We start from the raw sequence: 18,170 nt of genomic DNA, 5'->3' as shown, positions 1-18,170 counted from the left end.
AAACTCCCTATATTACTCGATAAACTTGCAAACAGTTTAAAGAAAACATTTGGTTCCAAATCAGAAGAACTCAATTTGTTCAATAGCTAATTACCGGATTTGGTAATGACTTACAGGTAAATGTGGCCACAATTGCAAGATCCAAAGAAAAAGTGGAAAGAATCATTTGTTTTGCTAAAACATGAATTGTCAATTTTTGAAAAGTCTTTGACTTGAAACATCAACTCTGCCTTTCCACTCGTTGCCAGAATAGAGTATTTGCAATATTTATTTCATATGTCCAATATCTAGCTTTTGATTTTCACCTTTGCCGTGTTCCCCCTAGTGATAGAATGAGATATTTTACAACACTGATTGAAAGACAGCTTTCAATCTATCTTCCAAATGCATCAGGCTCCTCATTTTATAAATCCCAAATCATTCAGCCACAAGTTTATAAAACTGCAGTGCCTTTAGGAAGTCAATGAACTAAATTAGTTACAAATTATTGCCATCATACTGAAATGGATATGATAGTTGGTACTAAAATAAAGGTCTAAATTAAAATTTGAATCAAACACGTGCTGGAGCAGTTGGTACAAAAGAAAACTAAGAAGTTTGCCATCCAAGTGTGAATTGCAGGAGAATGCTAACATTTCAATGGTATCAAATGTTCACACTTTTGTGTTAGCTTTTTATGGTCAGATATATGGTTGGATAAGTTAGGAGTGGGGGTGTGAGAAGCCGCTGCAGGCTTGATGGATAGTATCACAGACCAATCACCAGCCAAAAAAGGATTACAAAAACTCTGTATTTCTGCACAAGGGCATCAGATACAAAGGCTTAATATAGAAGGCTGTAAATTATGTGACCAGTTTAAAAACAATCCATAAACCAAATTAAGCCTGCCATCTGAGTCAGTGGTGCATTGTTTTGTAAATTATAGGAATTAAGCTGAAGACAAATTGTGGAATGAAAATCAATTTTCTTAAGGTAAGGGAACCAATGGGTTACAGGGTGGGGGTTGTGTTCCTGGAAAACAGGTGGCATCTCTGCAATGCCAAGCCACATCATCTGCGCATGCATCAAGAAACCAGAGTTGAAAAATAGTGTTGATTTATTTACTTTATTTCACAAATTCCAAGAGAACAAATTTTATTCTGTATCTTATTTTTTCAGTGATTTATGAATTCTGAAAGACCAATTTTACATAACCCAAACAGCCCTAACATGGAGTCCCCGTACTTAAGTTTACACTTGCACAAACTTGATGTTCAATTTCCATCTACCTGATGGCAGACAAAATACATATTAGGATAAGAACATGACATCCAGCTCCTATAACAAAAAGTATTATACATGCTGGCTACATTATTATTTAACTAGATAATTAGCGTAGGTTAATCAAGTGCATGAAACTAGAACCTCAAGATAATTACTACAATTTCTGAATGCATAGGTTATCGGAAATCTGCCTACCCATCTGTTCCTCCAACTCACGAGGAGGCATGTAATACAGTGATCATTCTCTTACTGTTTTGTTCAGAGAATTCAAAGCAGCAGCAAGAGCTCGCTTGGCTGGTAGTGAATGAGCTGTCTCTATTAGATCCTTTGTGCATAGCTGCAATCTTACTCTCACAACACGTTGCCCAAGATAGTTGTGACGCGCGAGAAAATTGGCCACATTGTACTGAGCAGTGCATTTGTGATGATCTGAACAACGGTATAATGCCCCTTGGAGAAGTTCACTGAGCAGCCGCAATACAATGACCCCGATGTACAGTCTATTCCCAGAGACAGTCAGATAAACTCCTGTTGGAAGATCTCAATAAAAGCTTCACTGTAGCCCGTCTGAAATGTCGTCTTGGTTGCTTCGTAAAGTAACATACAAATGCTGCTAATGACTTATTCCATGGAGCAGGCGTATGTGTTGTAGTAACACTGAAGCTCAGTGCAGCCACCACTAAGGCTTTGCGGGCAAGGACCACAATCTGGTGTCCTGCTAGACCAGAATGTATAAACCTCGGCTAAATAAGCATAGCTCTATTTGGTACGTTTGCTTCTTTCATCTCAAGATTGAGTCCATTTTTTATTTCAGATAGACACAAAATGCATGAGTAATTCACCTGGTCAGGCAGCATCTCTGGACAAGAAGAACAGGTAACGTTTCGAGTTAAGACCCTTGTTCAGACTAAGTCAGGGGAGAGGGAAACTTGACAACCTAATGCCCATTATCACAAGGCTTGAATGACTACATGAGAACACACAAAGCAAAATTAGGCCAAGGACCTGCTCATAATTCAAGATTGCAGCAGAACTGGTGCCTCCAATCGACTTTTCCACACAATTCACATTGCCTCCCATGAGGGACCAAGTGCTGAAGTAACTCAGTAGGTCAGCCAGCATCTCTGGAGAACATAGATTGGTGACGTTTCAGGTCGAGACTCTTCTTCCAAAGGGTCCTGTTCTTCCAAAGGCTACCTAACGTGCTGAGTTATTCCAGCACTTTGTGTAAAACACCATCTGTAGTTCCTCTTTTCTACTTCTCTCATTGCCTCCACTTTTCTAGAGGAAGCATCGTTCCAGCATCTTTCTAAAGTCAACCCTGCTCAGGATTCCAAAAGAAATTCAGCACAATTGGCCAATCCGAATCGTTCCTTACAAGGCAGATTACATTTCATGAATTAATCTGTTAAATTTATGTTGCATTGACCAACAAGACTTTAAATATTGAAATCATAACTGTGCAAAGTATTCCAATTAGATCACAAAGCCCTATGGAGTTGTGGCACGAGAGCAGCCTAACCTTTGTTCATCAATCCCCAGTTCATAGGTTCACAAAAAAAAAATTGCATTCACTGTTTATCATATCTGCAAGTTTACTTTCGGCATCTCAAAGCAGTATACATTGCTCCTTCCTTGCAGAAATGTTTAGTTTCACATGGTTTCAAAATATCCTGTTCTGACATCCTCCCAATAATGGACATAATGGATGGTAGCATCACAGCAATCTCTGCTGCCATTTGTTTAGTTTGTACTTTTTCCCTGTGTAGGTTTCTCCCCCCCTCTCCCAGATGTTCCATCCACATTAGTGTTAGCTGGTGACAGTTTACAAAAGTCAATTAAACTTAAATAGGTGGTAGGAGAAAGATTGAAACTGATGGGCATGAAAGAATAAGCTACAGGGGACTGCGGGAACGAAAAACAAATAGGGGAAAGACAGGGGTTAATTGGAAAAATCTCTTGATAATTGCAGTACACTCAATGGGCCATTTGGATCCAACATCATATATTAATGTCAATTTTTTTGCCCACTTATTTAACTTGTCCATATTCCTTTGTCAAGGAGACCCTCGCATGCCCCACAAAAGCAGTTGAGGCAACACACCACCCTACACATGATCCACTCAAGGCCAAATCTATGGATCTCATACACTTCAGTCACCGAAGGTCTTTATATGTTAATAATCCTTGATCAAGGAGATCTTAATATAATTTGAAAGAATTTAAAAGTAACTGATGCACTCATAGGAAAGAGAAACACAAAGCAGGAGTACCTCAGCAGGTCAAATGTCATCTATTCCTTTTCTCCAGAGATGCTGTCTGGCCCACTGAGTTACTTCAGCTTTTTGTTTCTATCTTTGGTTTAAACCAGCATCTGCAGCAACTCCTTCAAAAAAAAAGTGCACAACTGAACACATTAGCTTTATTTGACATTCTCACATTATTGCAAGTGGAGCTTAAACTCCCACAAAACATTTACAATAAACCCAAATTATTGCAAATTGACACAGATCCCCAAATGGATTGCAGCCAACACAATTTGTACTGCAAATTAACTGCTGAACTCTTTCTAGTAGAAAGTGAGAATTGTATCCAAAACTCTATCAAGTAAATCCCTTTTGTGGTCAAGTCGTATTTTTCAATCAATCGTGAACGATACAACTCACTTGAAAAGTAATCACATTGTATCTAATTGTCCAGCCAACAAAGAGCTATAATGTTACACATGGCTTAAAGAGCAGTCAACTTTTACTCGTGAATTTGTGGGTACATTTCATTTTAAAATTGCATTTTTGCCAAAAAAAATAAAAAAAGGTAGCTTTTCTGCATATTCTGCATCAACGAGCAATCTCGTTTTATCCCTATCCCCCAACCAACATCCCTTAACCTCTAGACAATGTTTTCTCCATTAAGTATTATTGCCTCTTAAACTATTGACCACCACCCTTTTAATAGTGTATTTGAAATCTTAACAACGCATACTGCTGCTTATACTTTTCCAAAGTGTGATACTCAGAATTGGAGATTTGTTCAGCTGGAACCAAATTATGCAAGCGTGATCACTTTTTTTTTTAACTCCATGTCATTTCTATATTCCAAATTTCATTTGTTTTAACTTCTTTGCAAACCTGACTTCCACCTTTAAATATTTGTACAATCTTCAGTCTGCTTTCTCATTCTTTCTCGCAAAATAACATTAAAATGCCATTTAATGCCTGCATTGATTCCCAAAGTTTATTTAAATTTGATTTAGAAACCAAGTATCAACAATATAAATTTTCATAATTCATCCCAAATTGCCCCAAGGTGGAATCGTTGCTGCCATTAATTCCTCCATTTCTCGTGAAGGTAATCTTATGCTATTGGGTAGGGATTCTGTATTTGGACTCAAAGGTAAAGAAAGAACAGTTACACATTTCTGAGACAAGATCGTTGAGATGTGGAAGAGAATCTTCAGGTTTAAGTATTCCCACATGCCTGAAGCTCAACCTTCTTGGCCAAATTATGTGTTGGACGGAGCTATTGTAGTAGTCTGATAGATGACTGCAGTCAATTTTGCAGATGGTCTACAGTGCAGTTAGGAGGAGGGGGAAGCAACAGAATGAATATTTAGGATCATGAATGAGGTAGCAATTAAGCAGGTTAAGCAGAGTTAATATTTCCAGTCTTTCAGAATTTTGAATTTTCAGCATCTGGAGAGCTTTTACTTTTGATTCCCATTCAAGAAATCTGATTTGACCAGGATGGTGCTTAGTTTAAGTTGTCAGAGCTGCACTCATCTAGGCAAGTTAACAGTATTCCACCACACTCATGATACGTTTCTGATAGATGGTAGAATGGCTTTGGGGTGACAGTCATTTACCACAGAATACCAGGCATCTGACCTGCTCTTTTGGCCACACTATTATCTAGCTGGCCCAGCCAAGATTGTGGTCAGTGGTGACCCGCAATGCTCATGCGGAGTTGGTGATATTAATATCACTAATCGTCAAGATGGGTGTTGGAGGTGAAGATGGACATTGCCTGGCACTTTTGCTTACCATGAATATTAGCTGCTGCTAATTAGTCTATGTCTTAATGCTGTTGAGGTCGAGCTCCAAGTAAGTTGCTACACCCATTAGCTTACGAGATAACCATTCTGATACAGCAGAATATTCTGCTGATATTCTGATACAGCAGGGAAAAAGCTGTTCCCAAATCTGGTGGTACATGCTTTCAAGCTTTTGTACCTTCTGTCTGATCGGAGAAGAGGGAATGACCAGGGTGTAAAAGCTTCTCAATTATGTTACTTCTTTCTTAAAGCATGTGAAATGTAGATTGAGCTGATGGGGAAGGAGGCTGCGTTGTGTTATCGACTGGAATACATCCATACGTTTCTGTAATTTCTTGTGGTCTTGGGCAGAGCTATTGCCAAACCAACCTGTGATGCACGCCGATAGAATGCTTTCTATAGTGCATCTGTAGACGTGCGGTACAGTGGTAGTGCTGCTGCCTTTCAACGCCTACAGCACCAAAGACCCGGGTTCGATCCCAACTACGTGTGCTGTCCGTAAGGAGTTTGTACATCCTCCCCGTGACCTGCGTGGGTTTTCCTCAGAGATCCTCCGTTTCCACCTACAATCTAAAGACGTACAGGTTTGTAGGTTAATTGGCTTGCTATAAATAAATTGTCCCCAGTATGTGTAGGATAGTGTTAATGTGCGGGGATCGCTGGTCAGCGTGGACTCTGTGGGCCAAAGGGCTTGTTTCCGCGCTGTATCTATAAACCTGGGATCGGCAACCTTGACCTGCATAGAGGCCAGGACGTGTGTTTGTGAGCGGATGGCAGGCCACATCATGAACATGCCGCACCTACGGACCATTGCCGTGGCTGTGTCTTGAAGGCGGTGGCTCAAATACTCATACTCACTCATCCCCGGCCTATTGACAACCCCGATCCCGAAAGTGAAGCCCAGACACAGGTCGCGGCTTTGTGCAGGATGCGGTACAGCCAGAGCTCGGGTGCTCGGCCCCTCTCGGTGGCTCCGCAATTGCCAGTGCAGGCCTCCTTGCGGCCTTGCGTCACCACGCTTGGCGCCTCAGCCCGGGAGGTACCGGAGATGAAGAAAGTCCGCTGGCCAGATGACTATGGAAAAAAAATACGCCTGGACGATTTTGGGTTATGGGCCGCATTCGGCCCGGGGCCCGTAGGTTGCCGACCCCTGCTTTAAACTAACCGAAAGTTGGTAAGAGTGGTTGGAGGCATGCCAAACTGTTTTAGCTTATTGAGGCATTGGATTGCTTACTTGGCCATGGCTTCAAAGTGGTTGGAGATATTTATGCCTAGGAACCCATAGCTCTCACTCATCTCCGTTTTGGTACCATTGATGCTGACTGGGGAGTGCACATCACCTCTTCTTCTTAAGTCAATAACCAGCTCATTTTGTTGACATTTTGACAAAAAGGTTCAGTTTTGATACCATCTCAATCTCCTTCCAATACTCATCGCATTGTTCCAGCACACTATGGTGGTTTCATCTGCAAACTTCTACCAGTATGAAGAAGGGTCTCAACCCGAAACATCACCCATTCCTTCTCGCCAGAGATTCTGCCTGTCCTATTGAGTTACTCCAGCACTTTGTGTCCATCTTTTACGAATCTGGGAACATGGGTTTAGATTTCAAAGGATCAGGCCAATTTATATTCATAATTTTGATAAGCATGAAACTAGTCATACTGTTGCAAAAGTCTGAAGTGTCTTGTCCGGAAACGTCACCCATTCCTTCTCTCCAGAGATGCTGCATGTCCCGCAGAGTTACTCTAGCATTTTGTATCTACCATACTGTTGCAAAACCCCATCTGGTCAACCAAAACCTTTAAATAGAAAATAATTTTTTTTTTTTTTGGGTCCTGTCAACCTACATGTAGCCTACAACCTAAAAATATTCAATTCCTAACTCCTTCTGAATTGCATCCAATCAAGGACAAATTTGTAATGAACAGTACCAAAGCCCACATTCCATGAACAGATTTGCAAAATATCAAGTAACATGGCACATGTATTGGGCAGAGGCCAGTTCCAAATTTGACTATTACCTCAGAATTTCAGTGGAACATCCATAAGATGGAATATTTAGTCACATCACACAAACCAGTCATTATACAAAACAATATTCTACCATAAGAGAGCGGTTTCAGGTCGCATTCCTCAAATTTCAACAGCAAAATTAGATATCCCAGTGCATAATCAAACAAGTATTGCAACATCACAACTGGTGCTTTTCAGTTGAAACAACATTTAAAGGATACTACCCTTATTTTGAAGGCGAGATTGTTAAGGGCCTGTGCCACCAGCATGCGATTGCATGCGTCTAGCGCAACCAAACATGGTCGCTTGAGGCGTACGGCCGCGCGGTCTCAATTCGAACCGCGGAGGCATATGGAGTTGTGCGGGGCTGGTCCCAACATCATACTCAATCAGCTGGGCAGGAGGCGGGCCGACTGAATTTGGACGTTGCACGGCGTCGGGCGGTGACGTCATCACGCAACGGCATGCCGAACGGCGACGTCATCACACAACGTCACGCCGGGCGGTGACGTCATCACACAGTGCCAAGCGCTAGGTGTAAGCTGTCAAGACGCTGCGTACACCCTCAATGCGCCTGCAGGCCATTGGCGCTGGAAATTTCTAACAGTGCGGGATTTTCGGAGCCCCGCGCTATGTCGGGGCCAGCCCCGCACAACTCCATACGCCTCCGCGGTTCAAAGTGGGACCGGCCCCCCGCGGCTGTATCTCACAAGCGACCACGTTTGGTCGCGCTAGACGCATGCTGGTGGGACAGGCCCTTTATCATCAATATCCTGGTTGATCTCTCGCTCAAAAGAACACTTACAAAGAGATCAAGATCAGGTCATTACACCAGTACTTTTTGTGTATTGATTGCCCACTAATTTCCTGCAGCCATACTTTGAAAATTGCTAAGTTACTCAGAACATCAAAGCTGGAGAAGGCCGTTAACTTAAAAAAAACACTGCCATTGTGTTTTACACCTGTACAGGTGTCCAATGTCAACGAGAAAGTGAAGTTTGAAGTCAGCAATTTAGCTTATTCCAACATTCCCCCCATCCCCGAACACCAAGTCAGACGAGAGCCACAATGAAAGAAAGCTACCTTGCAGCAATGGTTACCTATGAAAAAAAACATAAAATGAAAACATAAACAGTCAAATAATTCCGGTATTTTTCAGGTACTTTCAAGCAAGTTCGTCATCTATCATTGTCTAAAATGGAAATATTAGAATAAATTAATTTTTGCCGGAAAAGGAAGACAGGAAATGTATCATATACACATCGATTCCAGGTCAATGCTGAATTAGATCATCTTAAATAGGGTCATGATAATTGGAATTCTTGACCCCATTTATAATTTCAATCCAACACTCCCTTGGTAATAAATGTATGTATACAGTACTTTAAATATCCTGCAGTGCTTTGGCTGTATGTAGGTAGAATGCACGATTAAGCTTTGTTGTAATGATACACCTCCCAATGAAAATGTAAAATATTTAAATGATTTTGCAGTCACAAAAATAATTGACTCCATCTCTCCTGAGAGGCTCAGATTTGAAAAACCAATCATTACCAACTGAAAGTGCAGGGCCGGCCTTAAGCTGATTGGTCCGTTTGCTCCCAATTGGGCCCCACGCTAGAGTAATCTACTCTCGGCTCAGGTAGATCTACCACGGGTGGAGGGGGGGGGGGGGGGGAGGTGGAGAGAGAGAAGAGGTGGAACAAAGGGATAGACGGGGAGGGGGGTGTGAGAGGGAATGGAGAAGTGGGAGAGAGGGAGGTGGGTCGTTCGCTCATGGTCGCGGGGCAGCATGCACTTTTTAAAGGCACATATTGATTACTTTCCATTCTACCATAGAGATATAAAGTCTATAATACTTTATTTCTATTTCTATGATTCTACAGACCTTGGCTGGGAACCTGGGGCTCACCAAAAGTGTTCCCAATTGAGCCCCGCACCACCTGCTACAGCGCCTCTACTTCCTGAGAAGATTACGGAGAGTCGGTATGTCAAGGATGACTCTCTCTAACTTCTACAAATGGACAGTAGAGGGCATGCTGACCGGTTGCATCGTGGCTTGTTTCAGCAACTTGAGCGCCCAGGAGCGGAAAAGACCACAATACAATTCAATTTATTTGTTGTCATTTGAACCTCATTAAGGTTCAAACGAAATTTGGTTTCTGCAGTCATACACACAAGAAAAAGAACCAAGACAACATAATTTACACAAACATCCATCACAGCGCATCTCCTCCTCGCTGTGAAAGCAAAGTCTTCTCTCCCCTGCACTCCTCATTCTCCTCCCGATGTCAGAGTCAAATCTCCTCGGCGGGCGATGATAAATAAGTCCCGCGGCCATTTAAAGCCACGCCGGGCGATGATGTACCGTAATTTTCAACCCCGCAACTCGGGCGGGAGAGGTCGCCGTTGCGGAAGCCCTGAAAAGCGGTCTCCACCAGGTGTTACTGTCCACCAGACCTGCGGTTGGAGCCTCCGAATCTCCGGGGTCGGGCCGCTCCTCCCGCTCCGAACTTGGCCAGCTCCGCGATGGTAAGTAGGTCCGCAGGCTCTGCGGCTGGAGCCCCAGGATGTTCCAGTTGGAGGCCGCTCTACGGTGCTAGGCCTCAAAGACAACGGAAACCCGACAGAGAAAAAGTTGGGTTCTCCTTACAGGGAAAAGATTTTAAAAGTTTCCCCACCCCCCACACACATACCCAGTTAAAAAAAACACTATAAACTACATTCAAACGAGACAAAAAAAGACAGACGGACTGCAGAGGCCACTGCGACACGAGTCGCGCCGCCCACCCGGGAAAAAGCAGTAAACACTGCCCAGTCCATCATCGGCTCTGACCTCCCTTCCATCGAGGGGATTTATCACAGTCGCTGCCTCAAAAAGGCTGGCAGCATCATCAAGGACCCACATCATCCTGGCCACATACTCATCTCCCCGCTACCTTCAGGTAGAAGGTACAGGAGCCTGAAGACTGCAACGACCAGGTTCAGGAATAGCTATTTCCCTGCAGCCTATTTCCCTGCGGCTATTAAACTCGGCTCGGACAAAACTCTGAACATTAATAGCCCATTATTTGTTTATTTGCACTTTATGAGTTTATTTATTCATGTGTGTATATATTTACATAATGGTATAAGGACACACTGATCTGTTCTGTATTCATGCCTACTATGTCTGTTGTGCTGAAGCAAAGCAAGAATTTAATTGTCCTATCAGGGACACATGACAATAAACTCTCTTGACTTGACTCTTGACCCTAAGGCCAGCCCTGTGAAAGTGCATGGAATGAGGGTTACTTCAAGCAGTATTGTTTCAAGACTGATATTCGCTAAAGATTAATGAATGATTTTATTTGTTTTGACTAAAATTGCAGTTACAATTAATGCTGAGCCTTATGATAGCAATTTAGCACATTTCCTTAGAAATGTGGTCCGATTATACAAAAGATTTTAATAGACCCTTCTTCAGTCCAATTGTAGTAAGGGGGGATGCAAAGAGATGGGGGTGGGAAAAGGGGGGGGGGGGGGGGTGTGTGTGGGCATGTGCGTGTGCGTACGTATGTGGGTATTGTTGGCACATGGGTGGATAAAGGCCAGAGATGAAAATACAAAAGACTAAGGAGAAAAGAGTAAATACAGCAACATTCACAAAATTGAATTATTGCAATCCTTTTATAGATCAACATACACATTAGGCTATTAAACCATCTGCAGTCTTCAGTACAAGGTTTGAATAAGTCATTATCACAGACTCACTTCCACTCCTGAGATTTGAGCTTACAATTCAGACCACCATCTCTGCACAGTACTGGGCAGCCATTTCACTCAAAAGGGACAATCCATGTGCAAAACATTAATTTGAAGCTGTCTAACATCTCCAGGTGAATATAAAGGTCCCATGGCACTCGGCAAAGAGCTGATAGCTCTCCCATTGGCTTCACCGATATTAACCTACAAGCATTCTAGGTGATTAGTTCATATATTGCTATTTCAGAGTTTGTAGTAGACCCATTTCATTTGTTACAATGGCTCCATTTGAAAGTAAAGTACTTTAGGACGAGTTAAAAACTTAAAGCTCATTAATAAGTTTTCCCTCTTAAGCATCTACAAAAAAGATAATTGTTCGAGAAATAATATTACACCCCAGCTACATTACAGTAATCAGTCATAACAATAATAATTTCATTATTCGGCCCATAATTGCACTTATACAGATATACTCGAAACATACATCAAATTAAAAAGTACACACTGAAATGTACTATTTATCAATCGAAATACAAGTTATCTGCCAACATATAAAGATATAACAAATTTAATTGTATTAGTCTTGTGACAATGAACTATTTGAGGCATCAGTCATACAAACTGCAAACTCCAGTAACCAAGTTGCAAATCATATCGTAACGCTGGTATTTAAATACTAGTGAGGAGAAAAATTACGAGTTTTACACTGAAAATGCTTTTAAAATCTTGAGGCATCAAACCACAGATTTTTTTTAGCAAGGCTTTTGTGAAAGAATTTTTCAAATGACAAGACAATGAAGTAAAACCAATAGAATTCCATCAAAATCCATCAATAAATATTTATGGATCCTAACTCAAAACGTCACCTATCCATTTTCCCCAGAGATGCTGCCTGACTCGCTGGGTTACTCCAGCATCTTGTGTCTTAACGTCAATAAATAATTACGATTAAAATTAAAATTTAGTAAAGCAATTAAGCCCCCTCTAAAACCAGGATACAAACCTGCTACGGTTAAATTAAGATAAACATATAACCCGGAGATGCTTCCTGACCCACTGAGTTACTCCAGTACTTTGTGTCTATCTTCGGTGTAAACCATCATTTGCACTTCCTTCTTACACGGTTAAAATAAGATTTAATCTCGGCCACACTGCAAATCAAAATGTTTAAACCTCACAGCCAAATTTAAAAGGCCATTGTCAAATAGCTTCGGGCATCGACTCCATCGCAAGTAATAAATATCACCAAAGATGAAGGGGGAGCGGAATACAATATTGTGGGACTAATCGTTACCTGCCCATGCACGATTGGTCACACACAAGAGCGAGGTGACAACTATAAAGATACAATGGAGCTGTTAGCAATAGGTGGCATGTGAGGGCTCTGTTGTTTGAAGGGGGTGGAAGAGACACAAACTGAGCTGAGCGCAACCCATACAATGGTAACGTTAACATACATTACAAGCGACGAGTAAAACTTCCACGCCAAGGCCATGGACGTTGCAAATGTCCTGCTGGTACCGCGGGAGCGGGTCTGGACATGTTATTTGCGACGTTGTGGTGAAAACTAATCCACACACCGGGCAGGCATGCGACTTTAAACCGTTAACCCGTTTTAACGATGCGCGGATAATTTCACGGAGTTTTTACACTTCCCTCCTCCCCAACCCCGCTCCGCCGGTTTCTTAAAGAAGGCTGGGACGGCTTAGTTTTACCTCAGTTCTTCGGCGGAATCCCCCGCTTTTCCACGAACATCTCGGCCCCCGGCAGAAGAAACAAGATGAAGTGTTTGCTTTTGTTGTTGCTGTTGCTCTCTCTCTGTGTTGGAGGAGACGGGAGATAAAGCGCAGGGCTCCGGCTAATGTTGAGGGAGAGGGGGGGGGAGGGGAGGGGAGGGGAAGAGGAAGGCTGCCGACAAGCCAGGTCGACCACCCCGCCCTGGCGACGGCAGCCACCACAGCCGCTCGGTGGTTTGACGGAAAGGGCGACGCTGCCTCGCGCCGCCGCCGCCGCCGCCCCCCCTGACGGTTAAAGCGGCCGGCCGCCGGGAGCGCGCGAGCTGGGGGGGGGGGAGGCCGCCGGCCGCCGAGCAGCGGGGGGGGGGGGGGGACAAACGGCCGCCGGGAGCGTGAGCGGGGGGGGGGGGGGGGGGGGAAACGGCCCGCCGGGAGCGTGAGCGGGGGGGGGAGGAGGAGGGGAAACAAACGGCTGGAGGAGAGGCGGACGTGACCACCCTAACCTGCTGGCGGAAACTCCATGACGACGGCGCCGCCCAGCCACTCAGAAAGCGCCCCTGCTGAACCTCACCGCACATGGCAACCCAGCGGCCAATGGGAGGCTGGGTCTGGTGCCAGGGGGCGGGGCGAAGGAGCAGGGCAGGAGATGCATGAGAGAGTCATTGAGCTCAGTCAGTCAGTCACTTCCTCCCCCCGCAATATCCAGGTGTCTGCTGCAAGGTCTAGTTGACGCTGAACCTCAGGAAGCGCTTACCTACCTTGCAAAATATAAACCAGACCGCTCTTATGAGCGCACAAAATAATGTTTGCGTAATTTATGAAACCAATCGAGCCAGTCTTTTTTTTGTATATATTTCATTCTTTATGTTCTTTATCTCTCCACATCACGGTCTATATCTCTCGTTTCCCTTATCCCTAAACAGTCTGAAGAAGGATCTCGACCCAAAAGGCCACCAATTCCTTCTCCAGCATTTGGTGTCTGTCAACAGAGCCAGTCATTGCATTATGGTCCATTCTCGTCATAGAATATTATTTTACTTACAAGTCAGCAACAACTTTGAATGTCCAGCATTGTTAGTTTTCCTTCAAAACATCGATGGCCGCATCTTTCCAATAATGTAATTGTAGTTCTGACCAACAAACCACCCTTGGTACTGCATTGGGTAATGGTACAAAAAGGCAGTGTAATTAATAATAACAAATCTGGAAATAAACTTAGTTATTTAGATTATCAATATTTTGTAAATCATTTGTTTAAATAAAGTGGTTGACGTGAATGCATTAACTTTATTTTAGTTGACCTCATATGAGATATGGAGCCAGAGTTATATAGTCCAGAAACAGGCCCTTTGGCAACTCATCTATGCCAACCAAGATGCTCAATCAAAGGTAGTCCCATATTCCTGTGTTTGGCCCGCATCCCTGTTTCCGATGCATGTGCCAATCCAAATGACTTTTACATGTTGTTATTGTACCTGCCTCATGTACTTCATCAGCGAGCTCATTCCATATACTCATTGTGCGAAGAAGTTTCCCCTCAGCTTTCTATTGAATCTTTCGCCTCTCAGCTTAAACCCATGTTTTCTCCTTGATTCCCCTACCTTATTCACCCTATTCTCCTCATAATTTTACATGATCATCCCTCAGACTCTTTCATAAAGTCCTAGCATGCTCAACCCCTCCCTATAACACAGATCGTTGGGTCCTGGCTATATCCTCGTAAATCTTCTCTGCACTCTTTGCAGCTTATTGGCAACTTTGCTGTAATAGGGTGAACAAAACCGAACACAATACCCCAAGTTAAAGGTGTAGCCATGGGCACTCACACGGGTCCTAGCTATGCCTGACTTTTTGTTGGTTTCATTGAGTTTCATTAAGTCCTTGTTTCAGTTGTATACTGGCAACGCCCCCCAACCTTTTCTCCGCTACATTGACGACTGCATCGGGGCTGCCTCCTGCACCCATGCAGAACTCATTGATTTCATTAACTGCACTCTGCCCTCAAATTCACCGACACCTCTCTCCCTTTTCTTGATTTCACTGTCTCCAAGGGACAGAGTATTGATTGACGTCTTCTACAAGCCTACCAACTCCCACAGTTATCTGGATTACAGTTCCTCCAACCCTACCTTCTGCAAAGATGCAATCCCTTATTCTCAATTCCTCCATCTCTGCCGTGATCTGTTGTTCCGAAGATTTGAGACTTTCCATTCAAGGCCTTTTATGTTTTTTAATTTATAAATTTATGGCTTGTTAGTTGTATGTTCTGTTGTTCCCCCCTTGCTTGTCATAGTTTTGAATGCCAAATCAATCATTATATTATCCCTCTGCAAAGATAACCTATAATTCTCTGCTCTTACTGTATCCCTCCACACAGACACAAAGAAATGAGTTCCCCCCTGGTCCTTACCCTCAATCAGGAGCAGGATTCCAGTGCAATCCTGCTCCTTCTCGACCTCAGCGCAGCATTTGATACTGTCGACCACACCATCCTAATTGACCGTCTCCGCTATGGGGTTGGTATTGATGGCACTGCCCTGAGCTGGTTCATCTCCTACCTCAAAGGTAGGAGTTTCTCTACTAACATAGGCATCTCTTTCTCCTCCCCAGCTAGCCTCTGCTGTGGGATTCCACAAGGTTCCATCCTTGGCCCCATTCTCTTCTCCCTGTATATGCTCCCCTTAGGCCAAATCAGTCAAAGGCACGGCATTACCTTCCATTGCTATGCAGACGATACACAACTCTATCTCCCCCTGAAGCCCAAAAAGCGATCAAATCTGCTTAACCTTATCCGCTGCCTCGAGGATATAAAGTGTTGGATGGCCCAGAACTTCTTCCAACTAAACGAGAGAAAGTCTGAGGTCATCCTTCTCGGCCCCTCGAACTCAATCAAAGTGATAGCTGGCAGCCTTACCCCACTACTCAAACCTCACGTCAAAAACCTTGGCAAGATATTTGACTCGGCATTGAAATTTGACAAACAAGTCAATGTCGTGGTAAAAGCTAGCTTCTTCCAGCTTCGGACGATAGCTAAAATAAAACAATTTCTCCAGTTTGATGACCTCGTAAAGATCATTCACACATTTATCACCTCCTGCCTAGATTACTGCAACTCCCTCTACATTGGCATCAGCCAATCTTCTCTGTCCCGCCTGCAACTGGTCCAAAACACCGTAGCGAGACTCCTGACGGGCACCCGAAAAAGGGACCATCCCGATCCTGGCCTTTCTCCACTGGCTCCCTGAGCGGTTCCGAATAAATTTCAAGATCCTCCTTTATGTCTACAAAGCCCTTAACAGGCTAGCCCCCAACTACATCAAAAGTCTGCTTACCCACCACACCACCTCCAGGTCCCTCAGATCGGCCGACTTGGGGTTACTGAACATCTCGCGGACTAGGCATAAGCTCAGGGGAAGACTGTGGAACAGCATCCCTCTTCCCAACAGAACTGCCCCCTCCATCGACTCCTTTAAGTCGAGACTAAAAACTCATCTTTACTCTCAAGCTTTTCTTGATGTCCTCTGAGTGAGAGCTATAGGTATGCATTTATGTATGTAATTAATCTATGAACCACTGTTGTATCTATGAACCACTGTTGTATAACGTTAGTACCTCCACCAACGTAAAGCACTTTGGCCAACGAGAGTTGTTTTGTAAATGTACTTTATAAATAAAAGTGACTTGACTTGACTTACACTTCACCCCACAACTTCCGCATCCAACGTATCACACTCTGATACTTCCCGCATCTCCAAGGTGATCCAGGCAACTGTCACCACCCTTTCCTGCCTTACACTGATACCGCTCCCTCCAGAACTCATTCATCTCTTTATTCATCTCATCCCAACCAAACCACCCTCTCCCTGGTTACTTTCCCCTGCAACCGCAGGAGATGCACAACACCTGTTCCTATTCCTCCTCCCTCGCCTCCATCCGGGAACGCTGACAGTCCTTTTTGGTGAGACAGAGGTTCATGGGCACCAACAGTATGTACATTGAATTCTCCAACTTTAGGTAACCTTTACAAAACACACCCCTCTCCCCTTTCTCATAGTAGAACATAGAACAGTACAGCACAAGAACAGGCCCTTTAGCACATAATGCTTGTACCAAACATAGAAACATAGAAAATAGGTGCAGGAGTAGGTCATTCGGCCCTTCGCGCCTGCACTGCCATTCGATATGATCATGGCTGATCATCCAACTCAGTATCCCATCCCTGCCTTCTCTCCTTACCCCCTGATCCCTTTAGCCACAAGGGCCACATCTAACTCCCACATCAAACATGATGCCGACCATCACTTATTTACCTGCACATAACCATAACCTCCATTCTGCGCATATGCATATGCCTATCTACAAGTCTTTTAAATCCCGCTAACATTTAAATGCCAATGCTTTAACCACTACACCTAGCAGCACTTTCCTGACACGCACCACCCTCTATAGAAATGTGTCCCATCCATCTCCTTTGAACTATGCTCCTCTCACCTTAAACCTATGCCCTCTAGTATTTGATTTTCTCACCCTGCGAAAAAGATGCATTTAAATGATGGGAATGCTTTGCAGGACTACATGTCTTCTAGCAGCACTTTCCTGACACGCACCACCCTCTAGATACTGAAATGTGTCCCACTCCATTCTCCTTTAGCAACTTTGATATCTCTCCTCTCACCTTAAAACCTATGCCCTCTCCATTATTCCATCATTTTTGATAAATTGCACCCTGCGAAAAAAGATGAAAACAATGAAGACTGTCAATAGTCAATAGTATGTCTTTTATATGTCATTGATGGGATCCAAATGTGCAGGAGCCATGATTACACACAAATGACCCCCACAACATGTTATTTTTACATACATCATAGCTGTGATGGAAGGCCACCACTCACCAATAGAGATACTGAAAGTTACAAGCCACTGTACATTCTCAAGAGCAGATAGCAGCAGAGTGGTGATATCTGCCTCATTGCAAAGCACAAAATTGAGGATTGAACCGACGAAGAGTGCTGCCCTGTCCATTCAAACTTCCAGCACGTTTCATTGCAGCGGCATTGCTACAGCAGCACAAGCGGCAGTGGAAAGCTCCACCGCTCCGGTCTCGGCCAGCTCCGCGAAGAAAACCAGAGTCCCCGAAGGCTCCTCGTAGCCCCAACGACAACTGAGGATGTCGTGTCACCATAATGAGACCAAAAGGATTCCCTCCCTCCACCCCACCCACCCCCCCCCCCCCACACACACCCCCCACATAAAATAACAAAAACTACATATAAACATAGCAGAAAATAATAAAAACAAAGACAGAGGTTGAGGAGTTGCCCACTGTAGAGGTTGAGGATGTTGCACATAATGAACCAAAG

General features: G+C 43.8%; 1 protein-coding gene across 4 annotated transcripts in view; it reads right to left on the bottom strand.

The window, feature by feature from the left end:
* Positions 1-13,332, bottom strand: part of LOC129699666 (suppressor of cytokine signaling 5-like) — a 31,184-nt gene extending 17,852 nt beyond the window's left edge. For 2 of the 4 annotated variants that reach the window (XR_008723903.1, XM_055639651.1), the window contains exon 1: positions 12,790-13,082. The gene's annotated coding sequence lies outside the window, so the exon portion shown is untranslated. Of the gene's footprint in view, positions 1-3,536; positions 3,650-12,789; positions 13,083-13,313 lie in introns of those variants that run through there. The other 2 variants (XM_055639652.1, XM_055639653.1) reach the window with 2 other exon arrangements.
* Between the last annotated feature and the right edge of the window lie 4,838 nt (positions 13,333-18,170).

Source organism: Leucoraja erinacea, chromosome 8, assembly GCF_028641065.1.
Source record: "Leucoraja erinacea ecotype New England chromosome 8, Leri_hhj_1, whole genome shotgun sequence".
Classification (NCBI taxonomy): Eukaryota; Metazoa; Chordata; class Chondrichthyes; order Rajiformes; family Rajidae; genus Leucoraja; species Leucoraja erinaceus.
This window is presented reverse-complemented; position numbering and strand designations above follow the sequence as displayed.